Source organism: Chrysemys picta, chromosome 3, assembly GCF_011386835.1.
Source record: "Chrysemys picta bellii isolate R12L10 chromosome 3, ASM1138683v2, whole genome shotgun sequence".
Lineage (NCBI taxonomy): Eukaryota > Metazoa > Chordata > Testudines > Emydidae > Chrysemys > Chrysemys picta.
In genome coordinates this window covers 189,837,418-189,843,417 of record NC_088793.1, presented here as the reverse complement: position 1 = coordinate 189,843,417, position 6,000 = coordinate 189,837,418, and positions in this window count along the sequence as shown.

The window sequence follows — 6,000 nt, the reverse complement described above, 5'->3', positions numbered from 1 at the left end:
AACTACAGCTCCCAGGGGCAACTGTTGGTTCTCAGCTCCCATGCTGGATCCCTGCCGCCCCTGCAAATGGGCTGCCTCAAGTACGTGCTTCCTCTGCTGGTGCCTAGATTCGCCCCTGGACACGCAGCAGGGGGTTGTGGATGGCCAGCACTGCCGTCCAGAGGAAGAGTCTTCTCTGCCCTTCCGAGAAGAACTTTCCAAGACCTAAAACCAACAGGATGTGAGGCATGGCAGATTGCCCAGAGCCAGGCTCCAACTCTTGGGGCTAGAACGGCATCTCCATCTAGTGGCCCCTGGAGGCAGCCACTGCAGGGGACCCAGCCACCCCCACTCCCTGAGCTGTCTCATGCCCTGGCAGAGTGTCCTTACCTCTCCCACCCTGGCTGTGTTCCTGTAGCCCAGGAGCCTGCGGTCCTGGTGCCAGTCCCAGCACCACAGGTCTTCGGCCTTATGGATGCTCAGCCCGGGGAAAGAGAGACACACACACATTTGTCATTGTGGTTGCAGTGCTTGTGTCCTTCCAATCCCATTGGTGGCTGCACAGTGGGCAGAGTCCTTGCTGCGTGCCTGGCCCAACAGAATTTCAGGGGAGGGGTGCAGAACAGAGAAAGAGACAGACAGAGACTCATCCTCCAGCCAGGGTCAGTCTGAGAGAAATTGGCTCGGGTCCCAGTCTCACTCTTCTATCGGGTGCCATTTCCCAGCTGGGTTCCCTCTGGTGCAACAGCAGCTGGTAGAGCTGGTAAACCCCCTCCCTGGCCTGCCAGCTGACGTCCTTGGCTGGGTCACTGATCAACAGAGCCAGCAGTGCCACGTGGTGACCCATCCTGGGGAATTCTGCTGAGTTCTAATGGAAGGGAGAGGGAGAGGGGACTCCATCAGCATTTTCCTGCCAGCTCCCAGTGCCCCGTGGGCCAGGACTCTCTTTTTCCTCTCAGCCCCTCTGCAGGAGATACTACAGGATAGAAGCTAGAGCTAGACCCTTAATTTCCTCTGCCCCCAAGGGAGCCTGCAGAACAGGGATATGGGCAGGACCTTCCATGAGGACTTGCTTCCCCAGCTGCTCCAGGATGACAGGAAGGCATGAACCTGGAGCATGGTCCGCTTAAAAGCCCAGTCACCACTTAACCAGGACAAGAAGAACTTGACTCCAGCCAAGCTCATTCTCTGCTCTGCCTCTGCCTCCCCAAGAGGAACACTCCAAACCCACAGCCCCTGAAGCAGCAGATCCTACAGCCAGTTGGAGCCAGCCCGCCTCACCCCTCCTGGTGGTGGGAGGGGAATAGGAGAAAGGACAAAAGAAGGAAGAGATGAAGAGAAAGGAAGGAGGGATGGAGGAAAAGGTAAAACGAAAAGGACAAACCCTAATGTCCCCAGTGATTGTATGGGACAAAATCCCAGGTCGGGAATAAAATTCTGCCACCTTAAACTAGTGTTTTCCATGCCTAGAATTCAGCTGGCACCAGGTGGATCAGACTGAACAGGTTCCAAACCTCTCAGAGGCTCTTACCTTGTAAACAGGGACATCTGTTTTCTAGTAAAATCAGTAAAAGGAAAGGAGAAAACTCGAAAGAGGCTCCTCCTCGCACTCACATACGTGAACCCTAATACTCTCCCAGTCCTCAAAGAGAGACCTCGAGAAGGAAACTTGCTGAAGCAAAGCCACAGGGGTCTCTGAGGTTTCCCCGGCCCTGCGCACCTATCCTGCCTGGCTGATGTAATATCTCTCTGTGAGGTCACCACCTCCCCACCACCTTAGACCGATAGGCTGAGGTCCTGCAAAAGGCCTTTGTGATGTCACTGCCACACACACCCCTCCCCTGAAGTGCTAATGTCCTGCTACTGGCCAGACACTTTGAAGGTTTGAGCTACTCTCTGTGGATCACCCCACTCAATGCGCGTTCATTCTAGGAAGCAAGCCGGCTAGACAGTATAACATCAGAGGCTGCTCCCAATGCTACACTCAGTTTTTCCAAAACTAGTAGACTTGATGGCCAGAAGAGACCTTTAGAGCATCTAATCTAACCCCCTGCATGATTACGGGCTTCCTGTATAGTACAATAGTTACTTTTTGGGCACACACATTCCAGAAAGGCATCTAGTCTTCATTCAATGACATCAAGAGATGGAGAATCCACCACTTTCCCTTTTAGTGAGTGCCAGGGGGCTCCATTTCCTCTTCCACTAGCTCCCCATTTACAGTGAGCCAGAGCAGTATCTGCAGCAGGGAGCGGGAGTTGCTGATGGCCTCAGAGGCACAGCCCCCGCAGTGCCTCAGGCACCTGGCGCAAGTGCCGGATGATGTGGAGCTGGTGCATCACTTTGGCTGTGACGCCCTCCTGCTGCAAGGGAACGAGAACCTGTCAGAGACTCAAACGCCCCGAGGAATCAGGGGGAATTAAGAGCACCTGGAACCAGCAGCATTTCCACACAGCACCTGCCCACCACTGAGGGATGGATTCACCTCCTGACCCCCAGAATGGAGTCTTGTTGTCCTTTCTAGTAACCTCCAGTGCAAATCCCCTCCTTGAAGGGTGAGCTCCTGCCACCTCCCCCTCAGCGCCCTTGACATCTGATCCACCTCCAAACCACAGCTCAAGTTCTCAGAACCCTCTCCTCCCACCCCGACCCAGGTTGGGCAGGGAGGGGCTCTAGCAGGTGCGGGCAGGAGGGACTCTGGCAGCAGTGAAGTAGGTTGCGGGGAGGTCAAGATCTTGCCTCAAGTCATCGCAGACGCTAATGCTGAAGCCACAGGATGGCAGCCCTGGTGAATGGGGCAAATCAGCAGCCCCTGCTGACTGAATCCTCCCATTCTCTCTAGGTGGTGGCTCGGGTGACACAGACACTAGGCCATTGGGAACTGGGTGAGGCCCTCTGGGAAAGGAGAGGCTCGCAGAGGGAACTTAGGGGATTCCTCTGCTCTTCCCAAGAGCAAAAGCACCGTGCCCTGAGAACATAAGTCCATGATGAGGTAACGCTTGTCATTAATTAGCCTTGCTAAAGAGCTGTATTGGAGCTGCTCCGGGGACAAGCTGGTTCCCTCCTGCTCATGGAGGTGAATTCATCTCCCTTCACAGTAGCACCTGCTCTCGCTCTCATTCCCCACCAGGCTCCTTGCGCCAGGCCAGCGAATGGCGATAGGATGGGAATGAGGCCTGGGCCTGTGACGAAGTGGGACTGTTCTTCATGTTTCCTCTGAATACTGTGTGGGTGCCTCAGTTTCCCCTATGCATTTCTTAAGTCTCTAGGTGGTGGGGAAAGGCCAGTGTGCATAAATCACTGACACTCTTTCTCCCTGGCAACAAATGGCCAGGTCCCTTCCCGCCCTGCAAGGAAATAGCTAAAGGTGAACAAAAAGATCAGGTGACCTCCTGGCCCAGGAAAGAGACAAAGCCAAGAGAAGGAGGGGCTAGAGGGGGTTCAGAGTTGGAGCTACCTGGGGACTAGGAGTGAGGGCAGACGTGGGTATCTGGATCTCTGAACCCCATAACGGACCCGGCCGAGGGGTTCCGTTCGCCGCTGTACCTACAAGCTCTGTTTTAGACCGTGTTCCTGTCATCTAATAAATCTCTGTTTTACTGGCTGGCTGAGAGTCACGTCTGACTGCGAAGTGGTGGGTGCAGAACCCTTTGGCTTCCCCAGGACCCCGCCTGGGCGGACTCGCTGTGGGAAGCGCACGGAGGGGCATATGCTGAATGCTCCCAGGAGAGACCCAGGAGGTGAAGCCGTGTGAGCTTCTTGTCCTGAAGACCGTCTGCTGCAAGGGAGAGGAGGCTCCCCAAAGTCCTGACTGGCTTTGTGGGGAGCAGTTCCAGAGCATCATCCTGGGACTCCGTGACAACTGGTGGCAGCGGTGGGATGTACGGCACCCCGTGAATGGCGTTTCTTATAGTAAGTGACTGGGGAGCAGTAAAACGGAGGGGGGACGGTTTCAGGGGGCGATTAACCCCTAGGAGAGAGTGACCAGCGAGAAGGACTGTTGGAGTAACGGGGTCCCCCTGAGGACTGCAGCGAGCAGTCTCAGGGGCGGAGGAGCTTGCCGCTCGACCCTGGAAGAGAGAAGGACGTTTGCTGTAACAGGTTTCCCCTGGGGATTGCAGCGAGCGGTCCCAGGGGCGGAGGAGTCTGCAGCTCGACACTGGCAAAGAGGTGGTGACCACGAGAAGGCCTGGCACACTAGGGGTTCTTCCTGGAAACCATGGGGGAGCTGAGAGCACATGGGCCTGTGAGTCCAAAGCAACTTGGGAACAGCGGAGGGATAGCCTATCACCATCTCCTTAAGAAGGACATTGTAATCCTGTGCAAAAAGAGAGGGTTACGCATTGGGAAGTTCACCAAGGCCCAGTTAATCGTGCAGCTGGAGGACGAGGAGCGCTCTAAGGAGCAGATTCCTGACCCAGACGGGGCTACAAGAGGATTTGGGAGCAGGTGGAGCAGTAGCCAGGCATCCCCAAGAGTCTGCTCCCCAACCAGATGGGGGTCTTCATGATCGGGTTCCCCATCAGGGGATCGGAGACGGATGGGACTGGAGCTGAGTCTGAGAGAGCGAGAGGACCGTGAGAGCGAGCAAGACCCCGAGGAAAAGCTGCAGGAAAAGCAACAGCAGCAAGGACTGGCGATGGTGGAGCGGAGAGGCATAGGGGGCTCCCCAGGGGTGAGTGGGGATAGTCCCCGGGCTGTCAGTTCCGCAGGGAGCCTCGACACTAAATTGCTGCCCCTGGTTAAGGAGTGGGGGGATGTGGATGCCCACCACACGGCCTTCGAGCAGGCTGGCGATTTGAACCAGGGGGACCCTGCGGAAAAGCCCCAGTATCTAGCCCCCTTGCTGGGTCCCAAGGCCATAGATGCTGTCAGCCAGATGGGTGGGGTGGTGGCAGGGGCGGCTCTAGGCACCAGCAAAGCAAGCACGTGCTTGGGGCAGCCCATTTGCAGGGGCGGCAGGGATCCAGCATGGCAGCTGAGAACCAACAGAGGCCCCTGGGAGCTGTAGTTCGTTGGTTAGCTCCCTGCCTATAGAGCCAGCCCTGGAGCAGGGAAAGAACTACATTTCCCAGCATTCCCTTGACCACTACCAACAGGAAAGAGGATGAGGGAGTGAGGAAGCTGAGACCTCATGCTGTAGCCTGCTGTGAATGGAGAGCTGCGCTGTGAGTAGGGATTCTATATTTTAACATTCAAAAAATAGGACACTCCACGGGGAGGGAGGGTAGCCCCACCCTGCCCCCATCCGACTGCCCCCCACAGAAACCCCAACCCATCCAACCCCCCTGCTCCCTGTCCCCTGATCACCCCCACCCGGGATCCCTGCCCCAACTGCCCCGCAGAACTCCACCCCCTATATAAGCTCCACTGGTCCTTGTACCCAACTTCCCCCTTCCTGAGACCCCCCCTCCAACTTCCCCTCTAGGACCCCACCCCCTACCTGTCCCCTGACAAACCCCTGGGACTCCCATGCCTATCCAACTGCTGCCTGTCCCCTAACTGCCCCCCCAACCCCCTGACCCATCCAACCCCCCCTGCTCCCTGTCCCTTTACTGCCCCCACTAGGGAACCCCCTACCCCTTCTCCAACCCCCCAAGCCCCTTACCGTGCCACTCGGACCAGCGTGTCTGGCTTCGTGCAGCGCCAGACACGCTGCTGCATACATGCTGCCGTGCTCCCCTGCGGAGCCACAGGCTCCCCCTCCCGCCCAGCACCTGCCTTTCAGATTTGAACACCTCAAAATTCAGGAGTGCTCAAGCTCCGTTTGGGCAGCGGTTACTTCATTTCTCCCAAATCAAATATACTGATCTGCTGTAACTTGCTGTAGAAAAAGTAGGATGAAATTGAGCTAGAAATGCTTCTCAGTGGTTATTAGGACTGGAATTGCTATTTTCAACAGCCATTGCCTTTTGTTTGTTTGTTTGTTTGTTTAAAAGGAAGACAGTGATATTGCACTGGCAAATTCCCCATAGAAAGAAAGAGTGGAACAAAAGAATAATAAAGGCACCTCAACTTTTC